This window comes from Babylonia areolata, chromosome 11 (assembly GCF_041734735.1).
Source record: "Babylonia areolata isolate BAREFJ2019XMU chromosome 11, ASM4173473v1, whole genome shotgun sequence".
Lineage (NCBI taxonomy): Eukaryota > Metazoa > Mollusca > Gastropoda > Neogastropoda > Buccinidae > Babylonia > Babylonia areolata.
In genome coordinates, this window is record NC_134886.1 from 11,305,989 (window position 1) to 11,333,550 (window position 27,562).

A 27,562-nucleotide genomic window follows, 5' to 3' on the forward strand; every position below is an offset into this window, starting at 1 on the left:
CTTTTCCTCTGTACCTTTACTGACCTATGTCAAGTTTCTAGGTCTTTTCCACAGTACCTTTACTGACCTATGTCAAGTTTCTAGGTCCTTTCCTCTGTACATTTACTGACCTATGTCAAGTTTCTAGGTCTTTTCCTCTGCACCTTTACTGACCTATGTCAAGTTTCTAGGTCTTTTCCTCTGTACCTTTACTGACCTATGTCACGTTTCTAGGTCCTTTCCTCTGTGCCTTTACTGACCTATGTCAAGTTTCTAGGTCTTTTCCTCTGTGCCTTTACTGACCTGTGTCATGTTTCTAGGTCCTTTCCTCTGTACCTTTACTGACCTATGTCAAGTTTCTAGGTCTTTTCCTCTGTGCCTTTACTGACCTATGTCACGTTTCTAGGTCTTTTCCTCTGTACCTTTACTGACCAATGTCAAGTTTCTAGGTCTTTTACACAGTACCTTTACTGACCTATGTCAAGTTTCTAGGTCCTTTCCTCTGTACCTTTACTGACCTATGTCAAGTTTCTAGGTCTTTTCCTCTGTACCTTTACTGACCAATGTCAAGTTTCTAGGTCTTTTACACAGTACCTTTACTGACCTATGTCAAGTTTCTAGGTCCTTTCCACAGTACCTCTACTGACCTATGTCATGTTTCTAGGTCTTTTCCACAGTACCTTTACTGACCTATGTCAAGTTTCTAGGTCCTTTCCTCTGAACCTTTACTGACCTATGTCAAGTTTCTAGGTCTTTTCCTCTGTACCTTTACTGACCAATGTCAAGTTTCTAGGTCTTTTCCACAGTACCTTTACTGACCTATGTCAAGTTTCTAGGTCCTTTCCTCTGTACATTTACTGACCTATGTCAAGTTTCTAGGTCTTTTCCTCTGTACATTTACCGACCTATGTCAGGTTTCTAGGTCCTTTCCTCTGTACCTTTACTGACCTATGTCAAGTTTCTAGGTCCTTTCCTCTGTGCCTTTACTGACCTATGTCAAGTTTCTAGGTCTTTTCCTCTGTGCCTTTACTGACTATTGTCAAGTTTCTAGGTCTTTTCCTCTGTGCCTTTACTGACCTATGTCAAGTTTCTAGGTCCTTTCCTCTGTGCCTTTACTGACCTATGTCAAGTTTCTAGGTCCTTTCCTCTGTACCTTTACTGACCTATGTCAAGTTTCTAGGTCTTTTCCTCTGTACCTTTACTGACCTATGTCAAGTTTCTAGGTCTTTTCTTCTGTACCTTTACTGACCTATGTCAAGTTTCTAGGTCTTTTCCTCTGTACCTTTACTGACCTATGTCAAGTTTCTAGGTCTTTTCCTCTGTACCTTTACTGACCTATGTCAAGTTTCTAGGTCTTTTCCTCTGTACCTTTACTGACCTATGTCAAGTTTCTAGGTCTTTTCCTCTTTACCTTTACTGACCTATGTCAAGTTTCTAGGTCTTTTCCTCTGTACCTTTACTGACCTATGTACAAATGCAATCTAGCAGCTTGACACTATGAGCCCACTGAACATGTTCCATGTTTAACTTGAAGACCTGAACTTCATTTTCAGTGGATGAAGATAATGGACACTGTGGTCTCTCTTAGAAAATCATATAAACCACACATACATTAATGCAAACAATGTAAAATGGATATTGAAACTGAATTTACTGGCTACATACAAATAGTGAATCAGATGAGGTATTAGATTTGATTGTAATATTTGCCAAGTTTTACTCATACAGGTACAGAATAAACGAATCACAACTATGACTCACTATACTTAAAAAATAACTGCATATAAGATATAAGACAGAAAAGCACCTGTCATTTTTTGTAAATGGAGTATGTTCACTTTCATGCCAGACAGTAGTTGTATGATATCCTCAAAACTAAAGAGAGATAAAAGAGAGCTGGAGAGGTATGCAGCCATTGCCCTCTCAACAGTAAGGGTTCATGTAGTATTGTTGTCATCAGCTCTTGGCTTTGAAAGATCTGAACTTTAACATTTAAATCTATTTTGTGTGTTTCTTGAATGTATGTAAGTGTAACATGAGGTGCAAACTACAAAAAGCAAACACTGTAGCTTGAACCACAGTTAGTGTACAAATGTCTGATCTTGTCACAGCACATGCATTCTTTTAAGTTTTCATTGCAGAAGTACTAGGAATGTTAAGCCCAGTTTTAAAAATACTGTCCAGAGACAGATGTGACTCCAAACAAAATAAAAGTAACATTTTTTTCTGCCTCCTGAAGATATTCTGTAATTCCATGCAATCCTTTTCAATGCAAATGGTTTTATACATTAAGCAGGGAAGGAAAAAGAGGTGTGGTAATGAAAAATCACAAACCAACATCTACTAATCATGTTGTATGCAAGCCTTACACGCCACAAAGAACTACTTTACAGTCACAATTCCTTTCAATAAAATACAAAACACAGTACAAGCTGGTGTGAATGATAACATCAAGAAAATGTTGTGGATTTACTATTAGTTTGGTTTTGGAATACCGGTTGTAAAAGAGAGACAGACAGACAGACGAGGATAGAGAGAGAGGTAAGGGGAAGAAAAATCAAATCAGAACACACATTCATCAACTTGAATTTCACAATGGTAACACAAATCAAAGTATTTTTTTCTTTTTCAAGGATGGCAGTTCTTACTTTTCTGTTGTTGCTATTTATTTACATTTGAGAACCAATATTATCAAAATGACTTCATGTAAAATAATGCACTTACACTCTCACCCTTCGCCTCCCCTACAACCTTTACATTCCAGAGTTTGACAGTCAGTGAAAACTAAATCTGTGACACTACAAAGCAGAACAAAAAAATATTGTTCGCTGCTGTGAAGTGAAATGCCACTGCCTTCACAAAATGTCTCAGATTCATTGTGTCCAAGTAAATTTTCTGAATTCTTCATTTCTCACAGAGCAGAACACTAAGAAAACTACACAAATCTGCAGTAGGAAACGACTGAAAGGACAGATATCACTCACTGTAAACCAACAAAAACACACGACCCACAAAACTACAAGACACACAACACGTTGCTTAGTGAAAGGAGCGCAACTACACAGCAAGACAGAAGTCTACAATACACCTGGAGTGAAACGTCCCACTAACACAGTGATGTGACAACACCAGGTATCCAAGAGACATGTCTCACCCACCCTAATGATATGCATCAGATTCCAAAGCTCTCTGGGAAGGCCGGCAGTAAAAGAAAGGTACAAGGTCGTTAGACAAGACAGAACCCCGCAAACACAGGCCTGAGTTAATATCACATGTATACCCTTCACAAACCCTGATATGCAAGTGACAGCAGACACACATCTGGGTTCAGGCAGCTGGAAGTTTTATTGTGTGTGTCAATTTGTCTACCCATTAGCCCTCCACACACATATAAATGCACTTTAAAAAAGTATCTGATTGGTTTAGGTACATAAGATAATATTGAAACAGTGATTCAATGGTTGTAAAACACACACACACAAGAAATGGAAAAGTTTACCATGCACTGATTCAGGTCTCAAATCATAACATTGTAAGATAACAATCTGCATCTGACTGTACTCAATTCTATGCACAGACCCAAAGATAGAATTTTTTCATGACATTTTTTATGTAGGTTAACCGTCACTATTATAATTTCTTGCTGAATGATGAATCAACAGACTGAACGTTCTTTCTTTTCCTTTTTCAAAATTAAATGTTTTATCATTATTTATTTCTAAAGATATCATTAACTCTAGATGAGTTAAAACATTCAGTGTCAAACAATATCAACAAATCCATGTTTCAGCTCAAGTCAAATAATGTGGCAACAACCTTAAATTTTTTCCCTGCCATCCCACAAACATCTAACACACATGGCAGTGCACACAGTCAAATACAAAAACATAAAAAAAAGCATATCTGAACAAAATACACATAATAACACATTGCATCAGATAAAAAAACAAAACAAAAAAAACTGTTAAGTGTTGTTCTGATCATATACACGCACAGACCCAGACAAAGCATGTTATTTGTTATGATAAGTAGTGGGTCAAAGGTCAGACATGCAGGCCAACAATCTCCTCCAATTACCACTGTTTTATCAAGTCACAACCAGTTCATGCTTCAAAAATACACACAAAAAAAACCCATATTTTCTTACATACAAGAAATCGTTATGTTTAAAAGCATTATTTCAAAAATAAAAAAGCATTATCTGTTTAGAATATTCATGCAGGTCACATTATTATCATTATTATTATTATTGTTGCTATCATTATCATGCTTATTATTGTTGTTATAATTATCATTACAAGCACCATCAGATAATTAATCCCTTCAAGCATGAACATATGTAGCTCCCCGGTGCCAACAAAAGCAAAAAACAAAACAACAACAAACAAACCAGAAAAGAAACACACTTTCCTCACCCTCAAAATCAGTAAGAAAGAGCCAAAAGTCCTTCAAAAGGAGAGAGAGGGAGAGAGAGATAGAGGTAGACACAGAGAGAGAGGACACTCAGGGCATAGATCTAAGGAAAGAAAGAAGACAAAGGGAGCCTACCTATCTGGGGCCTCTCCAGAGGCCACCCCGATGGCAGCTGCCTCCTTGCCATCCAGAGACTTACGCTGGTAGTGACTCCTGTCACACCACACATCATTCAACGTCATCAGTAAGGATACACATTACTTCTATTCATCATCCTCAGTGAAAACATAACTACAGTGATGTGATTATAAGCCTTTTATCAATGACACCTAAAACAAAGGTTTACGAACATCTCCATATCATCCTCAGTCAAAAGGTGAGTGGAGTAATGTAATTATAAGTTTTACTGACTCACTTGTGTAAACAAAGTGAGTCTATGTTTTAACCCGGTGTTCGGTTGTCTGTGTGTTTGTGTGTGTGTGTGTGTGTGTGTGTGTGTGTGTGTGTCCATGGTAAACATTAACATTGCCATTTTCTCTGCAAATACTTTGCCAGCTGACACCAAGTTTGGCATAAAAATAGGAAAAATTCAATTCTTTCCAGTCATCTTGTTTAAAACAATATTTCACCTCTGGGATGGGCACAACAAAAATTAAAAAAGAAGCCAAATTATATGCAAACTGAATTTACTGTTATATTTATATATTTTTTTTTATTCTCTAAACTTGGCACTTTGATCTGATATTCTGACACAACAACAAGAGCAGTCATTTTCATCATTTTTTGTTCAAACAGGAACTTCTTTTGCAAAGCATGGAAGTTACATTTATGTCTTTGGAGCAGATAGTAAAAAAAGGGAAATTAATCTGTAATTAATGCTAGGGGGCTTAATTTGCTTTAAACTGATCTTTCTTATCTTAAACATTACATTTTGAAATTATACTCAATACATAAAAAGCTTGTGTGTTTTACTCTCAGTGTACAGGGCTTTCACTATGTTCATTCGCCCAAGTGGTCTTTTTCGGAAAATACTAAAATCAATACGACAAGTGGACTTTATAGATCTATTGGCTGAGCCCTGAAGGTCATGGGCAAAAATCAATTGCGCACACATATTTATACATATTCAAAGTGCGTGCTCATATTCTTCGTGAACACGAACAATGCCATTTTGTTTCAAGTTGCTGACCTGCCTGTTCAATCCTATATTCAATCGACAATACACGATAACATGTGTTGGAGAAGGAGACCATTAAATATTTATTCAGAGAAAGATCTGTGAACGCCTCATCACTTACTGGATTATGCCCCAAACTGCCATAAAAATATCCATAGAATCAGTCGGAATTCACAGTGAAAAATAATAAACCATGAGAGTTAATACCCTTGAATTGATGAAACGCAAAAATTTCCAGTCTTGACTTTTCTCAAAATGAAGTCCTTTTCACTTCATATGACGTTTTGAAGTACTTGTACTTGGCTCTACATGTTATAAAACTAGAATGAACATAAAAGAGAAATTGAATCAACCATGTCAACCAGGTGTAACTGAACTTGTACATCTATCTAGATCCAGAGAAAACGGCTAAATGTTGCAGTGTGATTGCGGCAATAGCCACGTCTCCTTTACCGCGGACTTAAAAAGAATTTTTAATTGTCCTTGAAGATTTTTTGAATGCCCAAGATACACCAGAATAATACGATTTAAACAGCGTTCTCACTGTGAATACCGCAATTGATTTATCGCCCTTTAAAAAAGCATGTTTATATATTATATTTTTGAACGTCAGTTAAGGAGCCACCAGAGTGTAATGGATAAGACAGTTTCTTCTCATCCGAACACGCGAGGTTCGAATTTGCCATTAGGATTTTTTTCTTTCTTTTTCTTTTAACCCGAAGCTTTATAATAACAAATACAGAACACATTTTAACAATTAGATTTTTTTTTGAAGTGTATCACAAGCGAGTCTTGAAGGCTTTGTCTCTCTTGTTATTATTATCACTATCATCATCATCATTTTCACTGACAGCTGCAGCTACAGCAAAGGTTTAATAAAATCTCCAGTAGATCCTCAGTAAGAGGGTGAGTGTAGTAATGGAATTATAATCTTTATTATTATTACTACCACTATTATTATTATTATTATTATCATTATTTACTGTTTTGTTGCCAGGGAAATAAGATTTAAGTGAAATCTATTTGCAGGCATGAGATTTGGAAATTGCGATTGAGTCTGAAAGGTGGGGGGCTGGGGGCCGCAGAAGGCCCCCGATGGGGGTCCATGGGGCAACGCCCCTGAGGGTGTGTGGGTCGAAGCACCCTGAAGCTGAAGGTTTTTCTCAGTTTCAAACCATAAAATCTGCACTTGCGGGCCACCAATGCTGCGGAGGTATTCCACCCCACAGAAGACAAAAAATCAGTCCAATTCTTCCTAAACTGAAGTGTTTTTGCTTTCAAGCCTGTAAAAGTCAGCCTTGGGGACATGATTTTCAAAATCTTGTCTCATGTGTGTGTGTGTGTGTGTGTGTGTGTGTGTGTGTGTGTGTGTGTGTGTTTTCAATGCAACTCTCTGTATGTGAGAATGAGAGACAGACAGGCAGATGGACTAAAGAGATTGAGAATGGGGGTCGGGAGGGACATGGGAGGAAATAGTTAAAGTTTGTGTGTGTGCATGTATGTGAACTACTTTAAATGCAACTATGTGAGTGTTAAACTCTTTGTGTGAGTGAGTGAGTGAGTGAGTTAGTGTGTGTGTCTGTGTGTCTGTGTGTGAGAGAGAGAAGCTGGGCAATTGTCAAGGAGAGTTTCCTCTGAAAATTGGCCAGGGTCCAGGGTGGCAAAGCCCATGGCTGAAAACAAAATTAGTGAGGTTTGGGGGGCCTCTCTTGTGTGCGTGTGTGTGTATGTCGTGTTTTCAAGGAAAATGTTCTTCGCACACAAGTTTGCCCTGTACAATATAACTGACCATCTGGTCCCTTCAGCTGTAGTTTCTGTTCCACTGACAGACGTGTGTTGGATGAGGAAAGAAAGGGGGAAGTGGAATGACTGGAGGGAGGAGGGAGTGGGTCTGTGACTGGTTATATCACTTTCAGCAGTCCAGGATTCTCAGCTAGAATAGTGGTCAGTGTCTTGGTTCAATGCCAAAGTTGCCACAGTCACTGACAGTGGTTTTATACCCCACCCCCCACCCCCCAAACCTCCAGCCCCCCTTCCCTCACCACTGGTAGCAGACTCAAAAAAGATTGTAGGGGTACCTCAGCAAATCATGAAAGTGAAGTCTGCAGGAGGGGGGCAAGGTTGGAGAGTGACTTTTCCCCCCTCTGAAATCAACTGCTCTTCCGCTGAAAATAGCGGATTGCTGAGAGTTCCCCAGAATGGACTGTGTTTGTGTGTGTGTGTTCAACTAAACTCTGTGTGTGAGGGAGAAAGACACAGAGAGAGAGAGAGACAGAAAGTGAGCATGAGTGCACACACGCATGTGTGTATGTGTGGTTTCAATTCGACTGTGTGTAAACGAGAGAGAGAGAGGGGGGGGAGGCAGACAGAGAGAAAGAGAGCGGAGAAGGTGGGAGGAAAGAATGCAAGTTGTATTTGTGCATGTGTATGCATTGCTTTCAAATTCAATAGATCTCTCTCTCTCTCTGTGCGCGTGCGTGCGTGTGTGTGTGTCTGTGTGTGTGTGTGTGTGTGTGTTCAATACAACTCTGTGTGTATATTCAAGAAAGAGAGAGAGAGGGAGAGACAGAAAGAGGGAGAGCGGGGCAGACAAAGAGACAGACAGATCAGGGGGAAGGTGGGAGGAAAAAGTGCAAGTTTATATGAGTGCATTTTCGTGCATTGCTTTGAATACAATTCTGTCTGTGTGTGTGTGTTTGTGTGTGTGTGTGTGCGAGAAAGGGAGAGAGAGTGTGTGTGAGTGTACACGCGCATGTGCATATTATTAAACTCTGTGTGAGCGCTTATATGTGTGCACATGTGCAAGTGTGAAGGAGAGAGAGATAAAATAAAAAACAGAGTATGTGTATATGTGAGTGTATTCATGTGATTTTTTTTTCAAAGAGAGAGAGAGAGAGAGACAGAGGGTGTGTGGGTGGGTGGGTGTGTGTGTGTGTGTGTGCGAGGGCGTGCGCGCGCGCTCGATTCACCTCTGTGTCTGTGCGTGCGTGTGTAACTTTGGTAATCTGGCTGTAGGTCTCAAATCTAAATAAACTGACTCTTGCCATGAACTGTCTGTACTGCAGCGTGGGCTGTGTCAGAAAAAAGCACTGACGACAATTACTACAAAGTTTCTGTTTCAATCACAACAATGTTACTTGTGCCTAAAGTGGCAAATGTTTGCAGCTTTTGGTGAATGAACAGAGGGTCAAGCAGATGTATCCATGGCCCTTGTGGCTTGACAGGGATGGAGATCACGCGCTAGTTTGTGTGTGTCTGTGCGTGTGTGTGATGGATCGCATGTGTGTGCATGTGCGCGCGTGAGTGCGCCGTGCTTTTCACAGTGATATCAATGTATGCCACGTAGGGATTGTTATCAGCATTTTGACAACTTCAGTCGACTGTTAGGAAACTTTCTGACTTCGATTCTGGTGCTCTGGCAATTCACTGGATCACCTCTCAAGGGGTCAACAAAACGACGCTTTCGAAAAAGCATTCCGTTTTCATTTTTGACAGATCATCCTGTCAGTAAATGATACAGAACTGACGGCCCATCGGCTTTTCTTTTTCTTTTCTTCCAGAAAACGGACACTTCATTTCTAACGTAAATCTGAAAACAGATTTCTGTGCCTAGACTGAAGAGTTGCACCCATACAATCCGACACCAATCGCACTTGAACATGCCCGTGGCGTCGATTTTGTGAATGGTGTCACCTACCCGCAAAGTTATGTTTTTTGTTCTTCCCTTCTGTTTTCATGATCTCATCTTGCCAGGCCCAGTTCCACTTATTTTTCACTCCTTTATCGATCTCTGCTGCAAAAATCTTCTTATCCTTTGTGAGTTTTCTCATTTTATCAATGACTGAAGACGATTGACGAAATCAGGTACCTTTGCAAGTCGTGAAGCCTGCAAGCGAAAGTTTTATAATCCCGACCGAATATGAATAAGCTGAATGATGACAGAGAAGTAACCGAAAACTTAATCTGAATTGGTCTGCTTATCCAAACATGGGGAATTTTAGCAAACGCTGTGGGTCCGTCTTGTCAATCGGTTGGACAACGTTTGCACAACATTCGTCGGTCGGAAAAAACCTCACCCCCCCACCCCTCACCCCCCGATTTTCTCAACGGATTTACGCGAATCTCAAAAATGGCCTCTGGAGCCAGTTTTCGGTCGGAAATCCGACTAGAGTCGCAAAAATCTCATGCCTGATTTGCCAGGGTTTTTTCCCAAAAAAACTGGTACATACTTTCAAAAAATAATGTGTGCTTTGAGACCCATAAAAGTATATATTTTCTGAAAGGTTAATGAATAAAGAATACAAAACACATGATGTTTTCCAATGTTGTATAATTTCAATGATATGAAAATATTTTGAAATCAGTGTTTTTTTGTTGTTGTTTTTGGTCATAATTTCAACCTGTTCATTACAAATATTAGTCAGTTACTTTGCACAATAATAATATGATACTTTCTGGACAAATGGATACCTGTACGCACAAATTATACTGGAACAACCACAATAAAAAGAAAAGAGACATATACACAATATATTGTGACTACACTAAATGGTAACATGGATGTGAGGCCACACCCCCTTGGCCTCCACCCCCTTCCTTTTCCACTCCTGTAACCCACTTCTGCTCAGCCCCCTTTGGCCCAGTGCCAAGAATTTCGCTCAAACTGTGCACTGCTGACAATTCGTTCGTGTTTCTGTCGTCTGCTCTCTATCCAACCCATGTCTCTCATTGTTCGTCCTATCTTGGCCAGTCTCTTCATTGTTCCCTTTATTTTCAATCGAATCATTCAATAAAAGTTAATCACTGTCTTCTTCTTTGAGTTGGCGCTCCAATTCATTCTGAGCATCAACTAAAGAAAGCAATTTTGGTAGTTTTAGTGCACCACAATCGCATAACTTGATCACAGAGTCCGACATTCTTCTGAGTGAACGAGGAGCCAAGCACAACGCTGCAGCAGTAACCCAACCAAACCTTTCAAATAAACGACTGCCTCATGATGTAGATGGGGTTTCTAGCTATCAACAGAATCTAGAAACATTCACCAAGCTAAAGCTAGTTTTGTCAATGAACTCAATACAAACGAGAGAAAAGTTAGAATATTTCGTTGATGAGTTATCTCATCATTGTGGCAATGAAGCATACACGGTTGCGCTGATGAGTTATCTCGTCATATTGGCAGCCTAGGGGTTAATACCATTCTCATTGACAGCTGCAGTTACAACAAAGGTTTATGTACATCTTCATATAGTCCTCATTCAAAAGGTAACTGCTGTAATGCAATTATGAACTTATTACCATTCTCACTGACAGCTGCAGCTACAAGCATTTCAGTATATGACAAAGGTATAAGTGCATCTCAATATCGTCCTCAATCAAAATGTAACTGGAGTGGGAAATTCCTGATAGAAAAAAGGAATTGTAAATGGGGTGGTAAATTCTTGAAAGAAAAAAAAAAAACAGCACAAATAAAGAGCATTATCTTTCATGGTTTTACCTAAACCTCTGCTGGATGATGACAGACTGGTTGCGCCCCTTTTTCAGTCGCTCAAGTTCCCGACGGGACCCCTGAGTGCTTCCCCCTGGGTTCTTTTTTCGTTTCTGTGCCGAGTAGCTGCGGAACTGGTTCTGAATCAGCACTGCAGCATGTGTCATCTTCTTGTAGTAGGCATACTGAAATCATGGGTCAGGACCACTTGTCAGACATCACTCCCTTTTCTTGGCTTTTATTTTTTTTCACATAATACAAACAGAGTGGTTAAAAAAAAACAACTTTTAAAGATAAAAATGAAGCAATAACTAAAGCATAGTAGATTTTCTGAAATCATGGGGCAGTACCACTTGTCTGTAATTACTCTCTTTTTTTCCCTCTCTTCAAACTAGTGGTCTGTTGGGTTTTGTCTGTGTGTGTGTGTGTGTGTGTTTAAAAAAAAAAAAAAATGAAACAAACAGAGCTGGCATACTCAAATCATGGGGCAGTGCCACCTGTAAATGATTATTCCCTTTTTTTTCTTCCATATGCAAACACGAGTGTTTTCTGAAAGATTAAAAAATGCCAACACTCATACATTTCTATTCTAAGTGTATATTATAAAAACTGGATTGTGCAGCATGCATTTGCTTTAAAGAAAACTATATGTGTGTAAGAGAGAATGGAACAGAAAGAGTGAGATAAATACAAAGTGAGAAATTTGTGCATCTGTGTGTGCGTACGCTTGTTATGCTTAGTATAAGCCTCCTTATCCCAAGCAAACTGAATCAATTGAATCCAAAACCACTATTGTGATGAGTTAAAAGTTTTTAAAAATGGAATCCCACCAATACTAGACAGGTCCTTGATCTCTAGTCCTGTAACTTTATCAGGCTAACTGTTGCAAACTTAGAACACAATGGAGGGAGGACACACCATTTGTGGCATATACTGTAGCTCAAATACCACACTTGTTTGTAATATAGTAGCTCTAAATAAATACAACTGCATCAAATACAACACTTGTTTGTAGTGTCTAATACCACATCTGTTCGTAGCATCTGCAGCAGCTCTGAATCAAAACAAGTGGACTCAAACTACTATTGTCTATAGCAGACATGAATGAATACAGCCACCTCAAATACGACACATTTTTGTTGCATCTAGTTTAGTAGCTCTGAATCAAGACAGCTGCCTCAGATACCACACCTGTTTGTAGGTTCTACAGCAGAAATGAATCAAAGAAAGCTGCCTCAGATACCACACCTGTCTGTAGGTTCTACAGCAGAAATGAATCAAAGAAAGCTGCCTCAGATACCACACCTGTTTGTAGGTTCTACAGCAGAAATGAATCAAAGAAAGCTGCCTCAAATACCACACCTGTTTGTAGCGTCTATAGTAGCTCTGGATCAAGACAGCTGCCTCAATCTCCTTCTGCTGCTGCTGTTGTTGCTTGTCACGGTAGTGGCGGTAAGCGTTCTGTATGACCTTTGCCGCTTCATACAGTTTTCGTTGTTCTTGATCTGCACAAAAAATGAAACATGACCTTGAAAAATGAATAAGAAAAAGCTATGAACAGAGATGAGGAATCCAAGTCATGTTGCTTTCAGCCCAGCAAGAGGCAATCTCAGGGATGATTAATTGTCAGATATTAAAACCAGCTGAGAGAAACCAAACAATGTCAGATGATCAGTTGAAATAATACCAAAACACCCACCAAACTACATCTTCTTCAGTCAATGTAAAATTTTTATTCTGTTAAAAATTTCTGCTTCCTTTGGGAACTGTATGTGTCAGAACTTCATGAAATAAGGTTTTCCTGGAGTCAACTGCAGATCCCTATGAGAGAGAAGGGGGAAGAGGTGGGGGCGGGGGAGACAGAGACAGAGAGAGGCAGACACTCTCACACAAAGATACACAGAGCAAGAATCATAAAAGTAATTTATACAGGGTGACTGAGACAAGAGGCAGCTGCAGCAAGAAAAAGACAGTGACACAAAGAAGTGACATGGTGAGAGAAATAAAACAAAATGAAATGGAATGAAATTTTATTTTACCAGGGTAATGAGATAAGCAAAACATGTTTTTATCCACCCAGCCCTGGGGTATAAAAGAAAGGAAAAAAGTAGGGATGTGGGGGGATAGGGCTACATCAAAGAACATATAAACATAGAACTATTAACAAGAAATATATCAACGACAAATTTCACTGAAAATCACATGAGAAACTTATGAAAAAAGACTGCTAACAAACTAAAGAATTCTCTATCCCCACCCCTACCCCAGTCTCATTCCCTCCAACCCCATGCACATAGTGAAAGCCTTAGATTTCAACATTCAGTCGTAAGTATGTTTATAATCAAAGATACTGAAATTCATGATGATATAACAATGACTTTCTTTTTTTTGGGGGGGGTGGGGTGGGGGGGGGGTCTCCAATAACACTGGTCAATGTGAAGACAAAAAAAAGAAAAAAAAAAAAGAACAAAGCTTCTAACAAGATAATCAATAAGTTGTCTACACTGAAGTCTTTATTTCCTGAAATAGAAATGTTTTGTAAGCTGATTTAAACCCCTAGGCTGCCTGCATGACGAGATAACTCGTCATGGTCATATTCTGAATTTTCACGTGTTCGTACTGAGTTCGTTGACAAAGAGACTGGTAGCTTTAGCTCGGGTAACCTTTCTAGATTCTATTGATAGCTGCAAACCCTATCTACGTCATCAGATAGTCCTTTGATTGAACGATTTGGTTGGGTCACTAGCTGTGGTTTGCCACACGCTCAGCAAAATGGCGACACCAGGTCCCAGCACGTCGACTGGAGGAACACAAAAACGACAAAAACTGCTTTCTTTGGCCGATGCTCAGAAAGAATTGGAGCGTCAACTTGAAGAAGAAGACAGTGATGAACTTTTATCGGATGATTTGATAGAAGATGAAGGGAGTGATGAAGAGACTGGCACGATCGACCTTCCAACAGTGAGTTTTGCTGAACAGAGCAGAGACTCGGACACTGACGCTGACCTAGATAGTAGCAGTGAAAGTGATACTCTTGGCACTGGGCCAACGCAGGGGAGGGGTAGAGGTAGGAGTAGGAGGGGAGGGGGCAGACTGAGGCGAACTGGACAGCGTGTAGTGGTTAGGAGGGGAGGAAGAGAAGGGGGGCGGAGGCCAAAGGGGCGTGGTCGAAGTGTGTTCGAGGGGGTCAATGTAGAGCCAACAAACAACGTACAGCCTGTTATTCCCGACTTTACTGGTGACAGTGGACTGAAGAAAGACCCAAACAGCACAGACTGCATTGACTTTTTCACTCTTTTTGTTGATGATGATCTGATTCAGAAACTTGTTCAGGAAACCAATTTGTATGCACAGCAGACACTCCAACAGATAAGGCAAATCCAGGCAATCAGAAAAAACACTCCAGACTATCAACATGGACAGATACAAGTGTGTCAGAAATGAAACAGTTCTTGGGTCTGACTTTACTGATGGGCATCTCAACAAAGCCAAGCACTGATGCATACTGGTCAACACACCCTCTTCTCTCTACACCTATTTTTTCTCTGGTCATGACAAGAAACAGATACCAGCTTCTCCTCAGATTTTGGCACTGTAATGACAATTCACAGGAACCTGACCACAATGACCCACACAGAGACAGACTATACAAAGTCAGACCAGTAGTGGAGCATTTCCAAGACAAATTTCAGACTGTGTACAAGCCAGACAAACTGATAGCTGTAGATGAGTCTCTGCTACTGTACAAAGGCAACTTGGTCTTCAAGCAGTACATTCCCTTGAAAAGAGCCCGCTTTGGAATCAAACTCTTCCATCTCTGTGAAAACTCAGGGTACACATACAGACTACATGTGTACACTGGGAAGCAAGACCCATTCTTCTCAATTGATCAGCACCTCCCTCCTGATGCACAACATCTGAATGCCACTGAGAAGATTGTTGTGTTCATGCTGGGAGACCTCATCGACAAGGGCTACCAGCTGTACATGGATAACTGGTATTCAGGCATCCAGTTGTTCAAGTGAGTAGACACCCTTCTAGTTCTGTGTGTGTGTGTGTGTGTGTGTGTGTGTTCACATACACATTATATATATATATATATATATATATATATATATATATATATATATAATTATATATATATATATATATATATATAGCCAGCTGGCTAACTATATATATATATATATATATATATATATATAGCTATCTATCTATACATTGTGTGTGTGTGTGTGTGTGTGTGTGTGTGTGTGTGAACAATACCCATCCTTTATGGTAATGATTCTATATTTTACAATATTTTAGTCTAATCTCTGTTGAAGTTTGTATGTTATTGGGTGGGATATTACGTGAATATGAACCAAAAGTATGTCACCTTGAATGTGTGTGTTTGTGTGCCACCGAAAACACTTTTTTTTTTATTACTTTCTGACACTGAAAAATAAATAAACTCATTTATATGCTCTCCAGGTACCTGTACAACCACCAGACAGCCTGCTGTGGGACTGTGAGGGAGAACAGGGTACCACCAGCCATGCAGGAACTGCAGGTTCGAGCCAAGGGAGATGTGCAAGCACGACAGGACGGGGAGCTTCTGTTCCTGAAGTGGATGTCCAGCAAGGTGGTGTACATGCTGTCGACCATGCACGACGAGAGCACCACACGTGTCCAGAGGAGGAGACGGGAAGTAGTGAAACCAAAATGTGTGGTGGACTACAACTCCTACATGGGAGCTGTGGACAAGGGAGACCAAATGCTCCAGCCCTACAGTGCCACCAGAAAAACATTCAGGTGGTATAAAAAGGTCAGCATTCACCTCTTTCAGCTGGCCACACTGAATGCCTACCTGGTTTTCAAGAAACAGCCCAACCACTCCAAAGATGGACTTTTTACAGTTCCAGCTGCAGGTCATCCTTGCCCTCCTTTATGAGAACCACTGCCCACCTCTGCCAGCTCAGCTCCGAACCGACAACAGTGTGCGGTTGTTGGAGAGGCACTTCCATCCCATGTCCCACTCACTGAGAAAAAACAGCACCCCACCAGGAGGTGCAGGGTGTGCTTCAAACAGGGGAAAAGAACTGAAAGTTCTTTCTGTTGTGAGAGCTGCCCCAGTCAGCCTGCCCTTTGTGGGTCCCCTGTTTTTGGAAAATTTGGCATACCCAAAAGGAATTACAAAAACCCCTTTTTTTTTGATTCCCCCAAAGCAAAATTCCTGGCTGGGGAAAAAAGGGGAGTATACTTTTTTTTTTTTCCCAAAAACTGATGACCCTGGACAGCCTGCCCTTTATGGTGGGTTTCCGTAATTTGGAAAATGGTTTTTTATTTGGGTGGGTTTTAGTGGAAACAGAGATTTAGTTTTTTTGGGAAATTTTTTTTCTTCAAGAAAACTGATTTTTATGAAAAGGGCGGACAATCACTCTATGGTTTTTTTATCATCGAACAATCACAGAAACTGTACTTTTTCTCTTTTTTTTTTTTTTTGTAGTGGTTTAGTAAAAATTTTTTTGACAGTTTTTAAAATCATTTGTCCAAAAATTATATTTTTGTTTTAAAAAAGACTTAAACCCAAAGTTTAAAAGACCCAAATAAAAAATCTGACAAAAAACAAAACAGTGATTTTTAAACAAATTTTATGTTTTCCCAAAAAAAAAAAAACTGAAAAACACTACTGTTTTGAATTTTTTTATTTATTTATCTTTCAGAAAAAAAAATACTTTTATGGGGAAAAGAAGTAAAAAAAAGCCCCAGAATTTTTTTAAAATATATACCCCAATTTTTTTAGAAAAAACCCTGGCAAATAGATTAAAATTTTAAAAAATTTTCTTCCCCGGGACGGAAAGGGGTTTAAAAGGAAAAAATACGGCTTTCAATTTTTTTATAATTTAAGGTAAAAAGGGTTTCCCAAAATCCCTTAGAAACAAGGGTAGTTTTTTAAAAAGGGGTTAAATTTTGGGGTTTTTAGATACTATATATCTGTGAGAGAGGGGGATGAACCTGGTTTAAAGGGTTTTTAAAAAGTTTGGCCTACCAATTGGGGAAAGTCCACTTAAAACCCCCGGGAAACATGCCCAAAAAAAACCCTAAAAATGAAAACAATCTTGACAAACCCCCTTTTGCAGGATTTTCAATGGTAAATTTTAAAACCATAAAATTTAAACCCGACAAAGGGGAACTGAGAGAAATCCCTTTTCCCTGGGTGGTGGGGGCGTTGAAGTATTCTGAAGTCTGCAGTTGGGGGGGGGGGTGGAGGTGAGGGGGAAAGCGTAGGGGTGAAAGGGGGGGAGACAGGGGGAGTCGGGGTGAGGGAGGAGGCTGGTGTCCCAAAGTCTGTGTACCCGCCCCCACACACAAAAACCCCTTAAAAACAGGACACACTTGCGGGGTTATAAAATTTTTTTTGCTTTTTGGGGGGGCTTTCCCCATCATCTGCACTATAAGTGGGTTACTCCACGCTGCCAATTTTGAGGGCTGCCCTACTGCGACACCAGGGGGCATCTGACAGACCCCGGGATCGGCTTCCCCCAGGGAAAATATCAATGTTTAAAGGGCACCAGGAGGTACATCAGAAAAAAAAATTTTATTTGAGGGGGCAAAGCTAAGTGGCCCCCAAACCCTTTGGGGTTTCAACCCGAGGGTCCCATTTTCAAACCCCCGATTCCCGTGCCTGGTGGATTTATTTGGGGGGGGATTTTTTTCCCCAAAACCCCGATCAACAGATAAGCAAACCTTTAGTGCCCGAACCCCATTTTCCCTTGGAACAATACCAAAATTAATTTGAAAACGGAAAATTTTTAATTTAAGCTCATGAATTTTGGAAACAAAGAAATACCCCCAAGACAAAATTTTGTCTACAAATTTAATGGGGGAAAATGCATTTCCCCCAAAAAAACAAAGACCAAAATTTCTAAAAGCCCGATGACTGCCCGAAAAGTTTTTGCTTGTCAGTGTTATTACAAGTGGGCCCCCACTGTGCAAAATAATGCTTTCCTGGATGGGGCTATATAGTAATCATTGGCAAATTTAATAAAACTTTAATCTCAGGGTTTTTCAAAATTTTTTACACAAAACAAAGTGACCAGGGCTGTTACAGAACACTTTCTATTTTTCCTGTTCAACAGATACAACATTTAACCCAAAAAAAAAAGGCAAAAAAAAAACCCTGAACCCAGTAAGAAAGGGCATACAAAATTCAAAGAAAAAGGTTTCAACTCATGGTGGCAATTTTCTGTCAGTCTTTTTTGAATTTATGGTTTCATCATTTTCTTTTCTGTCAAAATGGTTAATAAATGCATTTGTAACAAACTGCCAAACTGTTTTTCCCAAATTTCTGGAAAACCAAAAACTGAATCCAAAAAACTATAAGAATGTCCCCCAACAATTTTTTTTCAAATTCTTTTTTTCTAATTTAAAAATTTTTAAATTTGGGAAAATTTTTTTTCCCCAAAAATGCGTTTAATTTAAATATTAAAGGGGAACCACTATGCAGACTCCGGCCCGGGGTCCCGAATTCCCTTTTCCCGTTTAAACTACCCACCGCCCCATTCAGAAAAACAAAAGCAGCTTTCAGCCCAAAAAAAACCCGAAGTAGGTTACCCCCCCCCTTTGCATCCCCACTTTTGGGCCCCCTTTTTTTTTTGGCAGAAAAATGAAATTAAACAATACAACAGACACTGAAAAACAGAAACTTACTTAGAACTTGAAAAAAAGAACATTCTTTTACAAAGCTTTCCCCTCTCAATTGAACTTGGGTACAAAAATTTTTTCTTCCAAACTAAAAGAGAAGAACTGACCCACCCCCAAATGCCAGGGTGGGTTTTTCATGGGTGTAAAAATTTCCCGGAAACTCCCCCAAAAGGGTGATGACGGGGCCCAGGGGGAACCCTGGGAAGGGGCGGAAGGGGGCGTGGGGAAATTTTGAACGAGGGACGGGTAAGCAAAACCCATCCTTTCCCCATCCCCTTTAGACGGAAAGTTTGATCCCCCTTTGGGAGGGGAGCAATGATTGATTGGGTAATGTCACCATCTGTTTTGGATTTGTTAGCATTTAAGGGCAAAATTTTACCTTTGGGAAAGCACATAAATTTGACAATTCCAACAATCATTCCCTTTTTCTAAAACCCTTTATAGGGGAAAAACAAATTAAAAATTTCACAAATGAAAAATACAAAAAAAAGGGTGGTTTTGTAGTGTTTGCAACGGCTCTCCCTGGGGAGAGCAGCCAGGGAAATTTTTTATGCAGAGAAATCTGGGTTTTGGGTAAAAAAAAAAAAAAAAAAATAAATAATACAAATAAAATTTAAAAAAAAACAAATGAAATGGGAAAAATAAATGGTTTTCTTTCCTTTTTAACAAAAATGTATAAAGAAAATTTTTGGTTTTTTTTATTTGGTTTTATGTTCGAAAATTTTTACTGTTATTACCCATTTGTAGGGAAAATGTTAAGTGAAAAAAAGGAAAATGTACACTGTTACCAAAGAAAAAACTCCCCCAAAAAAAAACAAGACATTTCCAAAATCTAATGCCCGTTGGTAATTTAGTTTGTTTCTGTGCTCTCCAAATGATTTTTTTAACCCTCCTGTTTTTTCTGCCTTCACGGGAAAGCACTCTTTTCCCCATAATTTGGGGGGGTGTCATCCTGGCCCGAAAACCCTTTTGAACCCAAAAAAAACACCCCAAAAAAAAAGGGAACAATCAGTTTTACTGATCAAGTCCAAAGTGTTTCCTGTTGTGAATTGGGGTATTTAACAGAGGGGAAAATTTCCAAGAAATTTTTAAAAACCGGCATTTTTGGGTCTGAAAATTCAGGAAAAATGAAGACTATTTAAAACAAAGTGGGAAAAAAAAATTTAATTTAGTCAAGAAAAAATTTTTGTTTCTAATGCAATTTAAAAAAAAAAGGTATGACAAACTTTTTTTCTTCTTCCCCCTTCCGTATCTTATGCATATTTTTACTTGCCCGTTTTCTATTTGTTTTTTTTTTCAGATAGGAAATGAGTTGGCCCCCCATTCATTTTTTCCCCGAATTGAAATAACAGATGTTAAAAAAATGTTAAGACTTGCAACAATTGTTATTGAAAACCCCCTGTCCCTATTCATTTATGGATCCTTCCCTCAGCAAAAATCACGTATCATGCCAACCTTTTAAAAGTTTGAATCCAAAAAATTTTTTCCTTTTATCTAATTTCTGGAAATTTTATTACCAATGTAGCTTTTAAAAATTACAAAAAGGAGGAGTTTTTATTTACTCCCTGTTTGGGGGGATTTCATTTTTATTACCCTGTCAAAACTTGAAAAAACTAGGCCCATCGGTTTTCTCTGCTTGGCCCAAAATTTTTTGGGGGCTAAAAAGTGAAAAGACAACCCCTTTTGCCCCCTCCCCTTTCAAAAGCATATATCATTATTCAAAACAGACCCTTTTTATTAAAATTTTCCCAAAAAGGAATGAAGTGGAAAAAAAACTTGCTCAAAAACACAAAAACTTTTTGAAACATGAGGGAAAAAGGGAGATCAGATTAGGCCATGCTTACAAATGTTTTTATTCATTTAGACAAAATAACAAGTTCAAAAAACTCCAAACACCCCAATGACCCGGGTCCCTCGGGAATGCCGCGGGTTTCCGGGAGAGAGGAATTTCCCCCCCGGCCCCCCCAAATTTTTTTTCACTAAATTTTTTTGACCCCCCAGGGCCCCCGGTTTAAAAGGGCAGGAGGGGACTTTTGCGTTCCCACCTTTTTGACACCCCTCCCTTTTTTTTTTTTTTTTTGACTTCAAACAAAAACGGGGCTTGAATTGGGAAGTCACGATGTGGGAGTTGGAGGGGGAAAGGGGGAAGGTGTGAGGGTTGGAGTCTGAAAGTGAGGAGATCCAAGTAGGTTTTTAAGGGTGGTGGGGGAAAAGGAAAGTGGGGGAAATGGGGCCCGATCAATGATGGGGAACCAACCCTCCCCAAACAACAAAAAGAACAATTTCAGGAAAAATTTTCCTTTAAATTATGAAAAAAAAAGCTTATTGCCAAAAAAAAGATAAAACCCAAAAAAAAAAAAAAGAAGGGGTAAACCCCCTCTTAAAAAAATTTCCCAAAGGAAAAAAAAACCCAATTTATTTGGGCAAAAAACAGGGAATCAAATAATTCCCCGAAACCCTTTTTCAGAAATTGGGAAGCTTTGAAAAAATCCAGACTTTTCAGACTGCAAAAAAAAAAAGAAAGCAAAAAAAAGTTCATTTTTCTTCAACATTTTTGGGAAAACAGCAAATTAATCCTTTTTTTTTTCCTTTACAAGTTTATTTTTTCCCCTGAAACGCCTGACAATTTTTGCCCCTGATGGTGGTGGAGGGAAAGGGGGGTAATTGGGTTGGAAGGGATGATTGGACATGTCCCGGGATGGGGGTTTTGGGTGGGTTGCTTACGGTTACTTTCCCTTTCCCGGTGCTCCATTTGCCATCTCTGGGGACATGGGTTTGTGGGGACCGAGCCCCCCTTTCCCCAATCCCCGTAGGGAAAGGGTTTTGGAGGTCTCCCGCATTTGACAACGAATCTGAAAAAAAAAAGTTAAAATAAAGAAATAAAACATCAATGCATAAATACTGGGAATGGATACCCTTTTTAAGGGAAAAAATTTTTCATTTGTTCATAGATCATTTTGGGTTTTTAAACCCAACAAAAACCCCTCATGGCCCAAAACTAGGGGAAAAAAATTTTAGTATTTCGACATGCTTTTTAAGACTGAAAAAATACTACTGCCCTCCATAAACCCCAAATAACCCGGGCAAGAAATCATGGTCCATAAAATTCCACCCCCAAACGGCAGAAAAACCACATATGAAAAAAAAATTTAAAAAAAAAAAAAAGAAAAAAAACACAACATAAAAAAAAAAAAAGTTAAAATGCAAGACAAAAATAAAACCCGAAAAAATACATAAAAAAAAAAAACGGGAAAAAAAAATCAACATAAACAAATTTAAAATAAAAAACATCAAATTTTTAAAAAAAACAACAAAAAAAACCCCCCAAAGGGAAAAAGAAAAACAAGTTTAAACAAGAGAGGGAAGGTTAAGACTCACTTGGACACCTTAAAAAAAAAAATTTTAAAAATAAAAACGTTTTTTAAAAAAATGTTCTGAAATTTTTTTAATTTTAAAGTTTTCCCCGTTTTTAAAAAAAAACAACAAAAAAAAAACCCCCCCCGTCCTAACCAGATTCGAACCCCTTTGGGTGGGGAAGAAACCCCTTATCCATTTTCATATGTGGGTCCTTTAAATGAAGTTTAAAATTTTAAAATTTTAACGTTAAAAAAAACAAAACAAAAAAACCCCAAAAAGTTCCCCCAACCAGATTCGAACCCCGCGTGTTGGGGGAGAAGGGAAAAAGCCTTTCCCTTTAAATATCTGGGTCCTTTAAATGAGGTTTTTAAAATTTAAAAATTTTGGGCTATTTTTTAAAGGCGATAAAAAACAAATTTCAGTAGTCCCCAGTGGAAAAGTGTTTTTAAAACATATTATTTGGGGTAACTTGGGCATTTAAAAAATTTTTTCGTTTTAAAGGGGAATAAAAAACTTTTTAAAGGCTATCGCCGCAACACACGCAACATTTAGCCGTTTTCATTGATTCCGATAGATGTACAAGTTTTTGTTACCCCCGCTGGGAATGTAGTAAAATAAAAACAGTCGATTAAAATTTTTTTTTATGTTCTTTAGTTTTATAGTTTTTAAAAATTGATTTTGAAAAATTTAGTATTTTGTTTAAATAATAACATTTGAGCCAAAGTACAATACTTAAAAAGTCCCTAAGAAGTAAAAGGACTTCAATTTTTTAGAAAAAATAAGACTGGAAAATTTTTTTGTTTCAAGTGATAGTTAAAAGGGTATTTAAAAGCATGGTTTTTCAATTTTTAATGTGAAATTTTGACTTTTTTAAATTTTTGGGGAATTTTTTTTGGCGGTTTTTTTTCATAATCCAGTTAAATTTGAAGCTTTTACAAAACTTTCTCTTTAAAAATTTTTAAAACGGTCCCCCCTTTTCCAAAATTTTTTAAAATGTTATTTTTGTATTGTCCATGAATATAGGAGTGAAAGGGGGGTCAACCCAAATTGAAACCAAAAAGGCTTCGTTGTGTTTCGAAAAAAAATATAAACCCCTTTTAATGTGTAAAAAATATGTGTCGCAACTGATTTTTTCCCCGACCTTCAGGGGTCCCGCCCAAAGATCTGTAAAGTCCCCTTTTCGTATTGATTTTTGTATTTTCCGAAAAAGACCAATTGGGGGAAAAGAACATGTGAAAGCCCTTTCATGACAAAAAAACACAAGCTTTTTTGTTTTTGAGTAAAATTTTTAAAAAGAATGTTTTAAAATGGGGAAAGATCTTTTAAACAAATTAAATCCCCCAGCATTTAAATTTCAGGGGTAATTTCCCCCTTTTTTCTATTTCACCAAAAAGTTTTCAAAAAAAATAAAATTCCGTTAGCAAAAAAAAGTTCCCGTTTGAACAAAAAATGATAAAAATGACTGCCCAAAATTGTTGGGTCAGAATATCAATCAAAAAGCCAAGTTTAGAAAATACAAAAAATAAAAATAAAAATAAATGCGTTTGCATTAATTAGGTTTCCTTTTTTTTTTTTTTTGTGCCCCCAGAGGGGGCAATAATTTTTTTAAAAAAAAGATGAGGGGAAAAAACTGAATTTTTTTCCCTTTTTTTTTCCTAATTTGGGTCAATGACAAAAATAAATTTTCAGAGGGAAAAAGTAATGTTAAAATTTACCCCAAAACACAACAAAACACCGACACAAAAACACCACAGAAAGAAAGGTTTAAAACAAGAACCCCAAATTTTTTTTACCAAGTGATCAAAAAGACCAAAAAAAACCAGCATACACACACACACCAACCTAAAGCAACAAAAAACCCAACCCAACCCCCCCCCCCCCCCCCCCTTTGCTGGAGAGGGGCGGGGGGTTTTGAAATGTGCCGCCCACCCGCTCCACCCGTGTGGCCCGGGGGTTTTGGTGGCTGCGGTGCCGGCCCGGGGCCCGGGGGCAAACGGGCCGTTTCCTTTTTTGACCCCGCCCCCCCCGGGGGTTCCCGTGGGGAAAAGCGTCAGGGCTGGTCAAAACTGACCCTTTTGGGGCCCCGCCCCCTCGCATCAAAGTTTTTTGGGGGGGGGGGGGTGGGACAGATTTTGTTATCCAAGTTTATAAACAGTTTTTAACCCCAAATCTCATAATTTAATTTCCAACTCTACTGAAATTTAGTGGGATTCAGGGGAAAATTTAATTTTAATGTTTTAACAGGGAGTTAAAAGAATACACATTAAAATTTTTGTTTGGGGTTTTGTGTGGTGTGGGAGTTGGCATGCACTTTTTGTAAATTCCCCTTCCTTTTCTCTCTTCTCTCTCTATATATATTTAATTATATCTTTTAAAATTTCCTTCTGTGTATGTGTTTGTGTTTTGATTTTCAATTATGAAATTTTAATTTTTTGTACTTTCCCCCTCCCTCCCTAAACCCCTCCCCCCCCAAATATTCCCTTTTGAACATTTGGTTTTAAAGAAATTTATTCTTTAAGTCCATTTTTATTGATTAGCCCCCTTAAATTTTTCTGCATCAAGATTATTTGCTATTTTTGTTTAAAGTCCCCAAACCATTTATTAATTTAAAATTCATGATTTTTTAAGTTCATTAGGGAAAAAGGGAAATTCTTGAAAACAAGATCCAAGGCCCAAAAGGGAAGATGGAAGAATGGGGCCCCCAAATAATTTTGCTGGGGTTTTTAAGGGAAATTGGTGCTGATAACAACCCCTGCCTTTGTCTTCACGTTTAAAGTGTTAAAAAAATAACAGAGGGAAAAAAAAAAGAAATGGAAAAAAGGGGAGAACCCAAAAAAGGTCAACACATGTCATAAAAAAGGAAGCTACACTATTCCCGTTGTTATTTTTTTGCAGTTCCTTTCTTTGGCTAACTTCAAATTTTTAGGACAACAGTGTACACCATTTTGGTCCATATTTTGTGTTTGTCTGGGGTCTAATGCACCAATCGAGCCTGACCGTAGGCTAGCCTTGAGGCATGGCTTTTGACTTTGTTGGCTTTAGCCTAAGTCGCCGCCAGTTTCTTATGCATGGACTGAGCCACTGGTCGAGACAACAAAGTCAAAAGCCTGCCAGCCAGTGCAATGACATCATGCATTCTTGTGTCTGGGATTCCCGGGCATCCCTCGGAATTTTGTGCTGTGCGCATCCCCGAGCACCGTTTCCTCTTTCCTGCGTGTTTTTGTTGTTGGTGCTTCATTCGCGTTGCAGATCATCACAATGGAAACAAAAAAGAAGCGCCCTAACTTATCCGATTGTGAGACACAAGTTCTTTTGGAGGAGGTCGCTACAGAGCACGCATTGATAAATTCGCATTTACAGGCTGGCACCACTATTAAGAAAAAGAGAGCGGTCTGGCAGAAAATCGCGGATCAAGTCAATGCTGTTGGAGGCCACAACAGGACGCTGACGCTTGTAAAAAGCGTTGGAAGGACCTCAAAGAGGCCTAACAACAGAAGAAGGTGGCCACAGGAACCGGGGGAGGACCACCACCTCCTCAAGTACCATTTGAGGAGGTACTCGATCAGCTCCTTGGGAGCTCATTTTTGAGAACTGGGTAGACGGTGAGTTGCTTTTTTTTAGTGTGTGTGTGTGTACTTTCTTTAAGTTTTACGTCTTTTCACTGGTAGGTGATATTAGACAAAGGGGCGGTGGATGGAATTGAAATGTAAGTTGCGTGTGAATACATGCATGCATTTGAGCGAGCGTTTGTGTGTGTATATATAAGTGCAATGTCTTTGTGTACAACTGTGTATAAATTAAATGTGTGTGTGTGTGTGTGTGTGTGTGTGTGTGTGTGTGTGTGTGTGGGGTGTAGAAGAAAGAATACATGTATTAATAATTAACAAGTAAAAATAAAAATAATAATAAAGAACTAGCAGCAAACATTACAAAAACGAACCAATGGGATTTTCATAAGCGAATGTTTGTGTTGTGTGCGTGTGTGTGTGTGAGTGCACGCGCACACGTGTGTGGCTGTGGATGTGAGTTTCAGTGTGTGTGTATGTGTGTGACAATGTGACTGTATGTTTCTATAGTGGGTGTGTGTGTGTGTGTGTGTGTGTGTGTGTGTGTGTGTGTTTGTGCGCGTGTACATGTGTTTGTGGTTGTGTGTGTCTGTGCGTGCGTGAGTATGTGTGTGTGAGTATGTGTGAAGAGTAAAGAATACATTTAAACATAAAATTAATAATTAACAAGAACAATATAAATAAAAATATATAAAAAGAATTAATAGCAAACAATTACAAAAAGGAACCAATTCTACTATTCATAAGCATATGAATTGCCTTGAGAAATAGTGGAAGTGAATGGACAATGCAGTCAGAGTCTTTAACAGTAAGTCTTTTTAATTGTTTCTTAAAATATTGACAATCAAAAAGTAAATGATGTAAAACATTGAGATTTACACAGACACCCTTGAGACTTTTATTGAATTTTGAACAAAGTGCATTTAGTTTTACTCTGTAAAAACAAGAAGTAAAATCTTGTGTGTGTGTGTGTGTGTTGTGTGTGACTGTGTGTGGTGTGTGTGTGTGTGTGTGTGTGTGAGAGAGAGTGTGTGTGTGTGTTTGTGTGTGTGTTTGTGTGTGTATAACAAATAAGATTTGGCACCGATATTGGTATTATATCTCAGCATCTCACTGAAAGAATGATAGAAAGGTTATTTATGTATTAATTAGCATCACTGCAATTTTCATGCACAGTTCATGCTGTTCAGTTTGTATTACTGTCAAAGAATCATGTCATGTGAAAACTTCAAAAATCTACATTATACTTGAAAGATGAACAGTATGAAGTAAATTTTAAAGACGCTTCAACTTGAAGGCATGTCAGCAGTTTGTGAAGGTTTGTGTAGATTGCTTTGGCCACTTTATGTTCCTTGGTCAGACACATGTGCCCTGCAGACTTACTTTTACTTTTGCAAAGTAAACTTTTCATTTTTGCCATTTATGGGATAAGGCCTTACATTGAGCATTCAGTCACAGACGCTAATCAAACTAAAATTGCAACTGCTGTTATAACTTATAACTTATATGTGGATCTGTATGCTTGATCATGGTTTTCACACTCAACCATACAACACCCAGTTGGTCATGGCCATTCTATGATTAAGAGGGTTAATTTCAATTTATCCATTCATAGTGGTAAAATGTATCAACTTTTATGAAGTGACAACACAAACTTGAAACAAGGTCAAAGGAAATGTGCCGAAATCTTTCATTAGATTACACTGATTATTATATACATTACATTGTTTTGCTGAGTCAATTACATTTCAACTAATTCAAGTCCTGAGCAGCTGAAACTGAAAGCTCACTATAGGGCCTTATCTCATTGTTTGGAATAGTATTATTAAAAATTTAAAAAAAGTTTTTTTCCATTTGAGAAAAAAAATGTTTTATTCAAAATGGTTCTTCTTTGAAGGT